Genomic DNA, 16,210 nt, shown 5'->3' with positions numbered 1-16,210 from the left:
TTTTCCGGCTGTCTGACTTGCCAGAAAACCTAGCCTGAGTCGCTTTGGGACATTAAACCCCAATAAACCACTCGAGGCTTTTTTCCTTATGTGGACCGGGCTCAAAGTGAGTGTTTTTCCAATCTTCTTCCGCTTTCTTGGTGAAAATTCCTTACGGGGCAAGAACAAAGAACTCCTCCTTGACGGAAAGTAGAGGTCTCAAGCTCTCACTCGTCAAGTACTCGATCAGTTCTTTGACTTGTCCTGACATCTGTTTACCCTTGTTCTTCAAGGCGATTCCCGAACACTCACTAATACACCTCTGTTTATCGGCTTCGGGTACCACCTGGGCAACTGAACGCGAGAGCGCTAACCTCTCGAGTGGCCCTAAGCATGGTTCGAAGCAGAAATTGGAACCGAGCTCCAGAGTGCGTCGGTGTCGATGCTCAATGTCCCTGTTTCTAAGGACATGGATACATGGATCATCCTTCTCGTCGCTGCAGCTTTTCTTCTAGTGGGAAGCGTACGTCTGCACAGGATTCCACAGGAAGTCTGTACGACAGTCTGCTATCTTGGACCGTTCCGCATACAGCCATAGTTGACGCTTCTCCGTCCCCGAAAGACCACAGTGGACGCGAAGGCATACCTTAGAGAAACGAGCCTGTCTCCTCCACTCAGAGCACAGAATACAAAGAGAGCACAAAGGTCTTGTGTGTCCAGGAGAAGACTGCAGCCACCTCCCAGTGCTTGGATGTCGATAGAGCGAAGCTGGTGTCTCATACGCCATGACGCCGTCCCAGCCCCGCACGCGCAGACAGCTATTAGAGCGGTCAACACCGCCGGATTGTGAAGGTTACGCATTAAAGAAGGAAGGGAGCCCACTGTGCAAGGGGTATGGTTCACGAGAACGGAAACCTGGCCGAGTTGGTATGGGTTCATGCTTAGGCAGAGCAGAAAAAAGGACAAAAAGGAGACGGGAGACGACACGAGCGCTAACAACTGCTGATTTTATTCTCAGCAAAGTATATAAAGGCGCAAGGCACAGTGAACAACCCAAAAAACCAAAAACAGGAGAACACAGACTAATACCTAACGAACCATTCTGCGCATGCACATCACTTGTCCCATTATGTCTCTCTTTTTTCCCGTTTTCTCCGCTGCTTAAGCATGGACCCATACCAGCTCCCCCAGCTTTCTGTTTTCCTGAGCACTACTGTGCCATCGTGAGCTTTCGACCCCGACGCGAGTTGTGCACTCAGGAATGAAACGAAGACGCATCTCCGAACGCTGATTCCACAAACGCTAAATTTAGAAAAATAAGAGTGAATCACTCGGACATCCGCATTGAACACCTGTGGTGCGCTATCCTCCAACCTAAGAAAGATATACTATATGGAACGAAAAAACGTATAACAACACCCGCAACTCTGTACGACGAACAGTTGTTACAATTTTAACACGAGAATTAGTTCTGACCAAATGTTTAGGGGAATCCCCCAAGGTGGAGTAGATTTGTAATAAGGGAGTAATTACTCACTGACGTCCACCCAAGCGCAGCCATACCGCTACAAAGGAAAGCTATACAGCTTTCTAAAAACTTCGCAGTTAAAGAAAAATTCGTCCTGGTCCAGGGTTCGAACCCGAGACCACCGCTTCACCGGAGCAGTCGCTCCACCAATTGCGATAACCGGGACGGCAAGCTTATGGTAGGGCGAGAGCGAATTGATTGATCAATAGCTCGAAGTGGGAACAGTGTTGGTCAAATGTTTATGGGAATCCCCCAAGGTGGAGTAGATTTGTAATAAGGGAGTAATTACTCACTGACGTCCACCCAAGCGCAGCCATACGGCTACAAAGGAAAGCTTAGTTAGTTCTGATTCACTACGCGGGTCACAGCCGAGCTTCGCGTGAGCGGAACTGGTGAGTTATGCGCATGCGCGAAACCGAGTGACGTCGCGCGCCGCGCAGGTGGTCGCCGCTCACCGCTGCCGCAGCCGTCGCCGCCGCCGACTCCGTTGTCTGACCTTTCGGCGCAGCCGCGCGCTACTGCGCATGTGCGTCGCCTCCTCACCGCCGCTACTACTGCGCGCTTCGACTCCTCGCCCACCGTTTGACCTTTTGTTGCATCTGCGTGTTGCCCGCGTCGCAGCCGGCAACGCTCCTCTCCGCATTCCTGCGGACAGTTTTAACCGCGCCGATTTCCATCTCCTCCTCCGCCTCCGTATAGGCAGTGTGTGGACGGCCGTCGAACAAAACATAACTGAAGCTTTTCGCTTGTATATCCAGGCTTAACCAGAGCTAAGCCACTGCCTAATTTTTTTAGGAAAGGAACAGGCACGTAACTGTCTCAAATATCAATAAACAGATTCACAACAGCGCTACGGAACGAGGACAGAAGGAACACGAAAAACACAGGACGGGCGCTGACTACCAACTCTTTATTGCGTGAAAAAACCAGCACAGATTTATACTATTTCCTGGACCACGTGATGCACTGTCAGCCACGGGACACAGCGAAGGAACGCCTCACACGTTTGGGGAACCATCACACAGCTTGACAGAACTCATAAAAACGTGCATGCACTATCAAATCTAGCATTACCAAGCTAATGATAAAGGGACTAACAGATACAAAGATGTGCATGACCCAGCTACAGCCTACGACAACTACAGCTCAGATAGGCAAGAAAATGAGTACTTCAAAGCAAAGCGGAATCTTTGGGCTACGTAAAAACATTCAAGAGAGCGAGAAGGCGTAAAAGCATGAGAAAAGCATGAGCAAAATGGCGATGAAAAAAAGGGCATGAAAAAATAAAAGTTGCTAGGCAATAGGCACAGTCAGCAGGCTAAAAGCGAAGACAAGAAACCGACACCAACAAATAACACGGTAAAAGTAACAATCGTTAAAAAGAGAAAATAAAAGAAAGAAGAAAAACATGAACCACCACCGGCCAAGCAATGAAGACGGTAAAACCACTAAAAGTCTTTAAAAGGCAGAGGAGCAAAGTTCCGCATAAGGTCAACAAACAAAACAACGCAAAATAAAACACTGTAAGGCGAGATGCGGGGAAAACCGTTTGTCAGGATGTCTAGCAGTTAAAACGCAAGAATCGCGTCCATTCAAGAAAGGACCTTTCTTTCTCCTGTAAACAGACAGAAGAGCTGCTGATGCATTCGTACCCAGCCTTTTCAATCAAAAAACCTTCAATAATCTCCCTTTCTATTCTACTCCTTGCGGTCGCCAGAAACTTGGTGTCTGAAAACATAGGTCGACAATCGTGACGGGGTTGGTTACAGTGTAGTGCCATGTGGCTCCCAGACTTGTTTTTTACGTTGAGGAAGTGTTCGCTTGCTCTGTCATTGAAGCAGCGTCCGGTCTGGCCGATGTATACTTTTCCACAAGTGAGGGGAATCTGGTAGACAACTGCGGATCGACATTCGGTGTACTGACGGGAATGTTTTACTGAGCAGGTCGCCCGCTTCTTCCGGTTTACCATCGGACACACTCTTGCCAACTTACATGGGGCAGAAAACACAACGTTCACATCGTACCTGGCTGCAACCTTTTTAACATTGTGCGATAGCTTATGGATATAAGGAATTACGGCAACACGTTTCCTTTCCCTGGGCTCTCCCCTTCCCTCTCCTAGCTTCATTTTCTGTAGTAAGGCTTCGCACAGGCCTGCTATGAGGAAAGGTGAGTATCCAGCTAAAAGAAGGCGTTCAACCTGGTTATCGAAGCTTCAATCAGCCATGTGCTCGCAACTTCTTGTTAGTGACGCATGAAGTGCGCTAGTTGCGACTGCCCGCTTGACAAGTTTGGAATGCGCACTGTCGAAGGGGAGTAAACCTTTCTTCGATCTAACGTTGTACGACCAACACACTCGCTCACCACTAAAAACCAGCAACAGATCTAAAAACTGGATCCTGTTCTCTTTTGGCATTTCCCACGTGAAGTTCATTCCACCAGAATAGTCCTTGAACACTCCGACGATGTCCTTGACGGCTTGTGGCATGTCAATAGCAGCAGCACTGTCTAACACGATGAGGAAATCGTCCACGTAACGATAGATCGTGACGATGTGCTTGTCATGTAAACGTTCTTGAACTGCCCGGTCCATGGTGGCCAAGAAAATATCCGAGAGCACCGGGGCAACAGAGGAACCAATACAGATTCCCGATTTTTGTATCAGGAGCTGGTCTTTGTACGACACTACTGTGGATTGCAGGTAAAACTGAAGTAGGGTGATGAACCTGTCTTGACCTATTCCGGTTGCATTCTGAAAGCTGACGGCTCCGATCTCGTCTATCCTTTGGATAACAGCTGTGAAAAGTCCTTCATGGGGAATGGAGTAAAAAAGGTCTTCTACGTCAATTGCAAGATGCTGCTACGGCCTTTTCAATTGACGTAGAAGACCTTTTTTACTCCATTCCCCATGAAGGACTTTTCACAGCTGTTATCCAAAGGATAGACGAGATCGGAGCCGTCAGCTTTCAGAATGCAACCGGAATAGGTCAAGACAGGTTCATCACCCTACTTCAGTTTTACCTGCAATCCACAGTAGTGTCGTACAAAGACCAGCTCCTGATACAAAAATCGGGAATCTGTATTGGTTCCTCTGTTGCCCCGGTGCTCTCGGATATTTTCTTGGCCACCATGGACCGGGCAGTTCAAGAACGTTTACATGACAAGCACATCGTCACGATCTATCGTTACGTGGACGATTTCCTCATCGTGTTAGACAGTGCTGCTGCTATTGACATGCCACAAGCCGTCAAGGACATCGTCGGAGTGTTCAAGGACTATTCTGGTGGAATGAACTTCACGTGGGAAATGCCAAAAGAGAACAGGATCCAGTTTTTAGATCTGTTGCTGGTTTTTAGTGGTGAGCGAGTGTGTTGGTCGTACAACGTTAGATCGAAGAAAGGTTTACTCCCCTTCGACAGTGCGCATTCCAAACTTGTCAAGCGGGCAGTCGCAACTAGCGCACTTCATGCGTCACTAACAAGAAGTTGCGAGCACATGGCTGATTGAAGCTTCGATAACCAGGTTGAACGCCTTCTTTTAGCTGGCTACTCACCTTTCCTCATAGCAGGCCTGTGCGAAGCCTTACTACAGAAAATGAAGCTAGGAGAGGGAAGGGGAGAGCCCAGGGAAAGGAAACGTGTTGCCGTAATTCCTTATATCCATAAGCTATCGCACAATGTTAAAAAGGTTGCAGCCAGGTACGATGTGAACGTTGTGTTTTCTGCCCCATGTAAGTTGGCAAGAGTGTGTCCGATGGTAAACCGGAAGAAGCGGGCGACCTGCACAGTAAAACGTTCCCGTCAGTACACCGAATGTTGGTCCGCAATTCTCTACCAGGTTCCCCTCACTTGTGGTAACGTATACATCGGCCAGACCGGACGCTGCTTCAATGACAGAGCAAGCGAACACTTCCTCAACGTAAAAAACAAGTCTGGGAGCCACATGGCACTACACTGTAACCAACCCCGTCACGATTGTCGACCTATGTTTTCAGACACCAAGTTTCTGGCGACCGCAAGGAGTAGAATAGAAAGGGAGATTATTGAAGGTTTTTTGATTAAAAAGGCTGGGGACGAATGCATCAGCAGCTCTTCTGTCTGTTTACAGGAGAAAGAAAGGTCCTTTCTTGAACGGACGCGATTCTTGCGTTTTAACTGCTAGACATCCTGACAAACGGTTTTCCCCGCATCTCGCCTTACAGTGTTTTATTTTGCGTTGTTTTGTTTGTTGACCTTATGCGGAACTTTGCTCCTCTGCCTTTTAAAGACTTTTAGTGGTTTTACCGTCTTCATTGCTTGGCCGGTGGTGGTTCATGTTTTTCTTCTTTCTTTTATTTTCTCTTTTTAACGATTGTTACTTTTACCGTGTTATTTGTTGGTGTCGGTTTCTTGTCTTCGCTTTTAGCCTGCTGACTGTGCCTATTGCCTAGCAACTTTTATTTTTTCATGCCCTTTTTTTCATCGCCATTTTGCTCATGCTTTTCTCATGCTTTTACGCCTTCTCGCTCTCTTGAATGTTTTTACGTAGCCCAAAGATTCCGCTTTGCTTTGAAGTACTCATTTTCTTGCCTATCTGAGCTGTAGTTGTCGTAGGCTGTAGCTGGGTCATGCACATCTTTGTATCTGTTAGTCCCTTTATCATTAGCTTGGTAATGCTATATTTGATAGTGCATGCACGTTTTTATGAGTTCTGTCGAGCTGTGTGATGGTTCCCCAAACGTGTGAGGCGTTCCTTCGCTTTGTCCCGTGGCTGACAGTGCATCACGTGGTCCAGGAAATAGTATAAATCTGTGCTGGTTTTTTCACGCAATAAAGAGTTGGTAGTCAGCGCCCGTCCTGTGTTTTTCTTGTTCCTTCTGTCCTCGTTCCGTAGCGCTGTTGTGAATCTGTTTATTAAGAATGAACCAACTAGCCCACACCAGAATCCTCTCAAATATCAACACCTCGGCGGACACCTCAAACACGCCTTAAGGAATAAGAGGTAAAGTCTGTGAACGCATGCAATAGAAGATGCATATGTCGTCAATTCGAACCCCTGTCGCAAGCTTGCCTCCGACTTGACTTAAACATGTGAGCTATATGCAAAGACAAATCGTGTGCCGCCACCCGCAACGCTGTGTTACGACGGTTGCTCAGAACTGTGGCGCTAATGTAGTCCCAAATACTGCCACCACATTGGTGGCACCGAAATTGCGGCGCTTGGCTTCCTGTCGGCTATAGCCGCATGATGTCCTCACCGTAATTCTGTTGCCATCGCTGTGATTTTCTGCACCATGTGCGAGTGCACACACTACTGTGAGTGGTTGAGAGCGCAGCCGCTATAAAATCTGCGTCTCTCGATAAAGCGCTCTAACTGTTCTGGCTTTTTAAAGTACAAAGTGGATTTTTAACACACGCCACCCGTTTTTTCTTGTAAAGGGGCTAGTAAGACCTCCGCCTTAAAATGGGCTGGTGCGGCATTGCTAAGCCCGGAATACTGTGCAGTAGCACAGGACTTCCCTGCTTTAGCGTTGTTTTGCAGTTTTATTAAGGGCTGTCGGGATCGAGCTATAGGCATTTGTTCGGCCATCTGCAGTGTCCATTTAGCGCAGTTAGGCCAAATGTGAATTTGGTGCACTTCCGCTTTCGGTCCCGGTTTCGGTTAGAAGCTCGGTTTTCATGGTCAGGAAGGGTCCACACAAAGACCGTCAAAATCAGACGAGCTTCGCATTAAGCATATGAGGCGATAGGGTTTATGGTTCAAGGCGAATATATAGAAAATTAGTCATTCTCGACTATACATTGATAGATCCCTGGGAGTCCTCACACCACTCTTGGCGCAGTGGTGCAGCTGTTAAGTGATGCGCCACTGCCCTGCGACGGGCGATGCTGCCAACAGTGGGGCTTATGGGACCCAGGTTGCTCTTCTCGAGCAACCTCTCGCAACCAATCGTTAACACAACTGCCACCTGCCGAGTCAGTTAGGTCACAGTCCGGTGGGAACGTTGTGATGACACCACAAATGTCACGTTACCCAATTGGTCCTCCTAGGCTGCTTCTCCGGGGATACTCGTCGTGTATCAGAGCCCTCGGGGAAATACGTATGCCCGATATCCGTAAAGTGCGGCTAGTAGTGCTAATGCACTAAAAGCACAGAGAGGGAGGTGTTGTCACCCTCCTGACTATTCCTTCTCTTGGTGTGTCCTCTATTCTGGTAGTTCTTACGTGAGAACTGGAACAGCCAACGTGCTGAGCAATATTAAGGCTTCAAGGGAACTATCGTCATATCGGCACAGTACGCACTCAGGTGTTGCCATTTGTGGGCAGAAATAGTTAGAAACCTGAAGGTCACCAGTGACAAACCACATGACAACTGCAATTTCATTAGACATCGCCGGAAGACATCGCTAAATACGTCGTCCGGCTCACACATTTCGCACACTCACTCTTATTTGCGAATGCATACGGCGCCTTTGCATCCAGTATATTGAAACATTCGGTGACTGCCTCATGGTTTATGGTTTATATGGCTTACCTTACCAAACCGTCTCAGGCTATAACGGATGCCGTAGTGGAGGGCTCCGGATAATTTCGACCACCTGGGGTTCTTTAGCCTGCACTGACATTTCACAGTACATAGGTCGCATGCTTTTTGCCTCCATCGAAATTCGGCCGCAGTGGCCGGCATCGCGCCCGCGTCTTACGGGTCAGCGGCCGAGAACCACAACCATTAAGCCACCGCGGCGGTTAAAGGTATAGTTGGCGGTACAGCACGCCTGCGTGCAAAATATAGAGCCTTCCGGAGAGCTGGGCGTGCAAACAGGAGGCTTGCAGCTAGGTGCTATTGCTTCGCGCATCATCCGGGAAAAGAACCTGGGCCTCACAAAATAATTCCCTGGTTTCTGGAGTTGATTGGCTTCAAGTTCTCAATAACTGACTGGATAGGCTTAAAGAGCTCGTGTCGCAGAACATCCGGCGTCGTCGGCGCCGTCGACGCCACGTGACCGTGAGTGGGGAATGCATGAAAAATCCCTAGAGAAGGAACTTAGGAGGCAGGTGGGCCATCTAGGTCGTGTAATCTGGTGGCGTCATCGCAACCTGTCCACCGGAGTGTGAAAAAACTACGCCCCGTGCCAAGTGGCAGTTAAATTAATAGTGGTGAACAGCGCAAAAAGGCGGGACAACGACAAGACAAGCGCTGACTATCAACTGGTTTATTGAAGGACGGAAGGGTATATATACGAAAACATAACACAAAGAAGTAAGAAGATAGTGTGAAAAGGGCCGTGAAAATCAAAAACTATGTCACATGGGAAGTGATGTATACTAATTTCTTGTTGCTAAGTGTCACGGAAGGATTGCTGACGCATTCTGTTCCGCCATAAAGATAAGCTCACGCGCGAAATAATGGAAGCGCATCACATCCTCAGGCAAGGTGACGAATGCATCAGCAATCCTTCTTTGACACTTAGCAACAAGAAATTAGCATACATCACTTCCCATGTGAAATAGTTCTTGATTTTCACGGCCCTTTTCACACTATATTCTCACTTCTCTGTGTTATGTTTTCGTATATATACCCTTCCGTCCTTCAATAAACCAGTTGATAGTCAGCTCTTGTCTTGCCGTTGTCCCGCCTTTTTGCGCTGTTCACCAGTATGAATGCATAACAACTCGCCCAGATCTCAGCTTTGCTAAAGTTAAATTAATGATTTGTCGTGAGAGGTCGCTCGGGAAGAGCAACTTTGATCGCAAAAGCTCTGCCGGTTGCAGCACCTGCCACCGCAGGGCAGTGGCGCATCGCTAAACCGCTCCACCACTGGGCCAGGAGTGGTATGAGGACTCCAAGGGATCTGTGAATGTGAAGTACAGAATAGTCAATTCAGCATATACGGGCATTAGCGCAGTAACGCTAACATGTGATACCCTTAAAGAGGACCTTAAGTGTGCGCTCCAATTTTTATAGTGTCAGTTGTCAATTTAGTATCGGGTTCATATTAGTCTGAGCAGAAATAGCATCAGTTTCTGCTAAAGACCTACAATTCTCTACTTTATGCAGCATTCATGTCTTTAAACAACAGCATGGTTCGGGATACTGATTGTATACAAACCAAACCAGGTAAGTAAGTTTTAGATCTATTCTTACCGCAGCTCTCCTTTCTATAGACCATAATCCAGAGCCGCTCCTGGGCGCGGCCATTTTCCGCCGACTGGTGCGCCGCGGTGCGGGCGTTTCTTTGGGGACTGCGGGGCTGCGGCAGCTCCGCGGCCGCGCCTGCATATAGCCGCGCTTCGGGCGCTAAAAAAACATTGCCGAGCATACTTCCGCAGCGTGGCTGTGTTGCAGGAAGTATTCACGTTATCAAAGGGAGCACATTGATGCGTTTTAATGACATTTAGTTTGACATTCACGTGAATTGTGCTGACGCTTAGAACGAGCTCGTGCTTATATCGCTACCGTCTTGGTGCTCCACTGCAAAAAAAAACTTTTTGTTGAATATCAAGTATTAGGTGTGCGGCTAGAATGCAGTTCCAATTTCCATGCACTCTCAATCCTTCGGCCATAAAGTACCACCCACAAACAGGGCTCTCTTGTCGCATGCGTGGTGCGCCAGTTTATCAACAAATTACCGCTGTGAGCTCAACTGAGTCGCAGCGCCAACAAAAAAACAAAATTTGTCATGGTTTAGGCAACCTGGTGCATAAAACGTACTTTTGCTGAAATTATCAAAGCTTGAATAGATATTAGCAGCGAATCCAGCTTTCACGAATTCTGAGGTCCGAAGTCGCGTTCATTTTATTCTGTAGCTATCGCCGCGTGTGACAGCGTTGCGTAGGCGTTTGGCTAAGTGTGAATGAACGTATCAAAATCGCGCATATTTTCCTATGATTAAGACAGATAGCAAAAGCAGAAAGACACTGCGGTAAATCCTTTACCCCGCTTGATCCCTATGACATGCGTGCGGAAAGAGCAACTGAAATCGGTAGCTGTCATGCTTACAATCCTGTGCATGAAATGTGTTTAATGGAAACTAGAGCAAGCTCAGCGCAACGAGGTGATCGAAAACACGCGCTTCGTCGGGACAACCTTCAGTCTGCAGCTCGCCTATCCATTTACTCCACTACTGATTCAAATCAATAAATCCACATTCCTGAGCCTAAAACTATCCTAGATGATAGCGCACGTAAAAGACGGCAACAAACGACCCGCCAGCGCAGAAATCTGCTTAGAAGTGCCGGTTTCCAGTCCGTACGCTACCTGGCCGGCTACTCCGCGGGAAAAATCCTTGCTGTTTGTAATACTATTCCAGAATTTCGCTGAGCAGCGCCGCCGCACCAGCGGCTCGGTGGAGCAGCGTCGCCGCTGCGGTGCCAGCGTTTAGAATCCTGAGCCAGCAGAATATCATCAATGAAAAACATAGCGCGAAAAACGAGACACAGAAAAGGTGAAGACAGGACATGAGCGCTAATTATCAATATCATCATGGTGGGCACAAACAACGCGACAGAGGCGCACTGCCTCGCCGCACTTACTCACATACAAATGAACGTAGAAAAACTCGGAGATGTCACGCTAACGACTAACTGCGCGCAAGATAACCGCAGTACTGTCTGGTAGAGGAAAAATGTGAGTAGTGACGCACAGCACACACCCTCATACGTTATGACGAAGCACTACAACGACAGAAGCGAACACGTAAACATGCATTCTACGCGCGGCGCCGGCGCGACCCGCAGTCCATCGGTCCGCGCGCGCCGATAGATGGCGACTGGTGCCGAGAGTGGGGGCGCGTCAGCAGCCTGCGTGTGAGGGTAAAAGAATCTGGTCTATATACTTCGGCCGTTTCGGCAGAAAACTTTCCTCAGAAAATGCACACATTTAAATTGTCGTATTGTTCAACAGCGGGCGATAAAGTTAACTTATGGAACTGGTGTCCATTCTCGACACTACCTGTGTTTTCAAAGGGTTGAGAAAAATAATCTAAATAACGATATTAAAATCTGCAGAAAAATTTCATTTAGTTAGTTCCGTGCGCAGCGGGTTTTATGAAGGCAGATCCTCTGAAATGGCACTTTTAACTCAAAAACCTGGAAGCCTTTGGAAACAAAGAATTGGTAGCTGGCTACTCTAAGGCTTTCGATCGCTTAAATCACTCGACTTTGCTAAATTAATCAGAAATATATGGAATTCGAGGAGTGCTGCTAGCTGTAATGCGGTCATACCTGGAAATTCACATACAGTGAGTTGAAATAGGTGAAAACTTTTCATCCTCAAATGGCATTACTATGAGCGTTCCTCAAGGAAGTATCCTGGGGCCCCTATTACTTAAATTTTACGTTAAAAACATTGTAAACATTGGTGGAACGGCAGAACATGTAGTATACACAGATGATATAGCGCTTTTATTTCGAAATAACAATTACAGCAAGCTCGTAAATGATATAAATTAATCAATGGAGATCTTAAACACATGGAGCAATACTGATTCATTATAAATTCACGTAACAAAAGGAAACGCCGTGCTTTTCTTCCTCAATGCAGTCACCTCGGCCATCACATAAAAATGTGAATTTTGACCGTCTTCAAAGTCAAATTTTTAATGCCGTAAAAGCACTTGGCTTCAATTTCCACCAAAATAAGCCCTGGGATACGCACATAAATGAAATAATTTCACGTACACCAAAAATTGTAGGCATATTGGCCAAATTCAATTTTTTCTGCCATCGAATATCTGTACAACTCATTGTTCCTGTCTCAACTAGAGTACCGTTTCCTTGCATGAGGTAGAACTACACAAACCAATTTGAGCCGCCGCGGTGGCTCAGCGGTTATGGTGCTCGGCTGCTGACCCGAAAGACGCGGGTTCGATCCCGGCCGCGGCGGCTGGAATTTCTTTGGAGGAGAAATTCTAGAGGCCCGTGTACTGTGCGATGTCAGTGCACGTTAAAGAACCCCAGGTGGTCGAAATTTCCGGAGCCCTTCACTACGGCGTCTCTCATAGCCTTAGTCGCTTTGGGACGTTAAACCCCATAAACCAAACCAAACCAAACCAAACAAACCAATTTGAATCGGTAATACGCACTCCAGAAAAGGGCAGGTTGCCATATAGCAGGGTAAGACTACAGCGCTCATAGTCTACTGCTTTGTAAGAATTTTAGCACACTGCCACTACATTACTTCCACTCGTATAATTTAGCAGTTCGTTATAAGCTGCGGATAATCACCTCTGACAGCATTTACCCTCTAACAATTTTTTCTTTCTTTCTTTTTATTTGTTGCTTAGACATTTGCCTAAGAAGGGGCTGAGGCTAAAGGCACAATGTTGCCTGACAGGGCCTCAGCCCCCTACTACATCACAAACAAACATAAAAATTACAAAAGTCCGGCGGGCCGGTACAAAATAGTATTGTTGATATGGAAGAAAAAAAAAACAAAACCAAAGAAAAGTAGGCACAAAAGTAAGCGTTATACAGAGGAAAATACATATGGAAGAACATACACAGGAAAATACATACACAATCAGCAAAAAAAGACAAAAGCGCTTGACAAAAATTTGCATCATAAATGTACGATGAGTATACAAATAAGAAACAAAGACCAAGACATACATGAAACACTACATCAAATAACAAAGTTCTACTTAAGGCTTATCCTAGCCTACTGAAAAACAAGGCATTATGGACATATAAGCACAAACAAGAGTACATAGATGCGAACACAGAATCAGTAACTGTGAAAAAAAAAATTGGACTACAACATGCTTGCGTGAGAAATTTTAGCGATTTCTATAGGTGACATCGCTACAGAGAAGAGCTCCTTTACATTCATTTTTGAAAGTGGAGAAGGGTTTACTGTAATTAATATTTATATCTCTTCTATTGAGAATTCTGATAACTTGAAAAGACAGTGCTTGACGACCATAATTTGTCCTTATCCTCGGTATCTCTATTTTCGGGTCTCATTGCGTACCAGTTTACTCTGTCGGTGAATGTGACGTACAAACGATTTTTATGTATCCATTGTAGCAACTTAAAGTAGTATACCTTATCTGCCCTCAGCATATTGTGCTTTAAAAAAAGTGGATGCGTTCTTAGTTCCCTTTTCTCGCCATGATAATTTTCGCATATGCGTAACACCTTCTTCTGTAAAGTAATTAATTTTTTGTAATTAGAATCAGTTGTCGTACCCCAGACTAAAACACCATAACTTATTCTAGAATAGAATAGAGAATAATATAGTGTCTGCTTCATCCAGGATGGAATCAAGTGCTGGATTCTGTAAAGACAACCAATGACCCGTGATAAATCGGACTTAAGGGAACTAACATGGGCGTTCCAGGACAGATCACTGCTGAACCATACACCCAAGAATTTTTGCTCAGTGACCTCCTCCAACAGGCTACCTACATATCTGATGCTAATAGGGTTCTGGTCCCTAACGCTTGTGGGTTTAAAAATTACGTATTTAGATTTTGTTGTATTTAGAGTAATGCGATTGACTTGTAGCCACCTGGAAAGTTTTAATAAGTAATCATTGACAGATTTTTCAAGGCATGTTTTTGTTGTTCCTGTAAAAAATATGTTCGTGTCGTCAGCATACATGATTAACTGGGGGGATCCTGGTATCATAGTTATATCATTCACATATATAAGAAAGAGTAAAGGCCCCAAAATTGATCCTTGAGGGACGCCGTGTTGTATCTTCATTTTACTCGAAGTGCGATCGTTTATGACTACATACTGTGACCTTTCTTTCAGGTACGTTTGCAACAGCCTCAGTTCAACGCCCCGAATCCCGCAGATCTCTAGCTTTTTTATCAATATGTCATGTTGCACAGTATCGAACGCTTTCCGATGATCTATAAATAGACCAAGGGTTAAGAGTTTCTTCTCTATGTTTTCAATAATTTTGCCTTTCATATGTATAAGAGCTTGTTCCGTAGACTTATTTGCTTGAAAACCATACTGTGCATCAGCTATTATTTTATGTTCCTGAAAAAAGCTGGTAAGTCTATCATTAATGACGCGCTGAAATATTTTTGAGAATACAGTTAGAACAGAGATTGGCCGGTAGTTATTCATATTTGTTGCACCGCCCCCTTTATACACGGCTACTACTTTAGCTATCTTTAGGTCATCCGGAAACTCCCCAGTAAGAAGCATTAGGTTGATTATATAGGACAACACATGACTAATATGATTTGCAACATGTTTAATTGGCAAAGCCTTTATACCGTCATCTCCAGGCGCTACGTCACTTTTCAAGCTTCCGATTATTTTGCAACATGTGCATGAACACATATGTTTCACGGTGAACAGATAATTGGACACTACCTTTCTCACCGACGGCATTTCGCCAACAAATGTACGCGGATTCTTTTCCCTGTTCATTTAACTATTCACGCCACAGCAATGTGTTGATAAAAAAACAATACCGTCATTTTTTCCCTTGCAGATGTAGTTTTTTTGTTCTATTATTTCTACTGTACTTCGTGAATTTGATGCTATGTTTGTTTGGTTCTAACAGGTTGTCACATTTTTTCCATCTATGCATTTTGTGGTTATCTTGAACTTTCCATACTGAAAAACAATATGTATTAAATAGAAAAATGTTAGTAACTGTAATCTGTATTTTAATGACTGTCTCTATCGAAGGCACAACAAATTTTGTTATTAGAAACTCGTTGCCTTGCCATGTAATGCGGACCCAGTGCCGTCAAGTGAACTGAGTTGACTTTTGTCTCGGGTGCCTCATTTCATTTGGGAATAGAAATAGGCTTCAAACAAGCACTAACGGCGGCTGTGTTTGAAACAGCCACCTGCCGAGCCATTGGCGCATCGCTTTACTGCAACGGCACTGCGGCGGTAGTGGTGCGAGGACTCGTAGCAGTGGAACGAATTTTGTGTAGTTGCCTATTCGGAATTGGAAAAGAATCACAATTTCAATGCATTGGGGAGAATCGGAATAGAATCAGAACTGGACGCCGAGTGAAAGGAAAATGCCGTCGCATTTCCACCACATCAATCCAATTGATCGGCCCCAAATTCTTCCCATCTTTCCTGGTTCCACAGCTGCCCCCCCCCCCCCCCCCCCCCTTTTCTGTTCGCGTTTTCTATACGCAGGTCGTTTACATCGGTAGTGATCCTTCGTCCGCATTAACTTGGATATCTCTGGCTCTATTTCGCCAAACAACTTCGCTTTCCTCGTGTACTAAGCGGCAGCTCCCATGCCCAACTGCGGCGACTTCAGAGAGCGTGATCCCCGGCGGCGGCGGGTGTGTCCGGATACAAACCATTTGCAGTTCCGTCTTCCATACATGCCTCTGAGCCGTTTTTTCCTGCTACATTGTTTCCAACTTCGACCTCTGCTGTTTCCATCTTTACGCACTTCGATCCACCCGCTGGTGATTCTGGCCTCCTGGTCTTATTTCCTTTTTCTGCCTGCTTAAATTTTGGACATCGCCTGCAAAGCGGATGTACATATTTTTTGTGCTTTATACTTCAAATATGCCGGCTCCTACCGGCTTTGCTCGCACGTTCTTCTCTTTTCTGCCCTGCCTTTCCCTCTTTTTTGTGTCCCTCTGCCTAATGACGAGGCTCGGGATCTCACATTCTTGCGCGATTTGGGCGGCTTCCAGAAGAGCGCGCCAGCGAACGGCGCTCTAACGGCGGGCGTCTGATTTGCCTCTTGCTATGGCTCGTTGTGTATTTTCTTTTTTTCAAG

The sequence above is a fragment of the Amblyomma mixtum genome, chromosome 1 (genome assembly GCF_055824585.1).
Source record: "Amblyomma mixtum isolate Tamu chromosome 1, ASM5582458v1, whole genome shotgun sequence".
Taxonomy (NCBI): Eukaryota; Metazoa; Arthropoda; class Arachnida; order Ixodida; family Ixodidae; genus Amblyomma; species Amblyomma mixtum.
The sequence above is the reverse complement of the archived record's forward strand: the minus strand, read 5'-3'. Positions refer to the sequence as shown.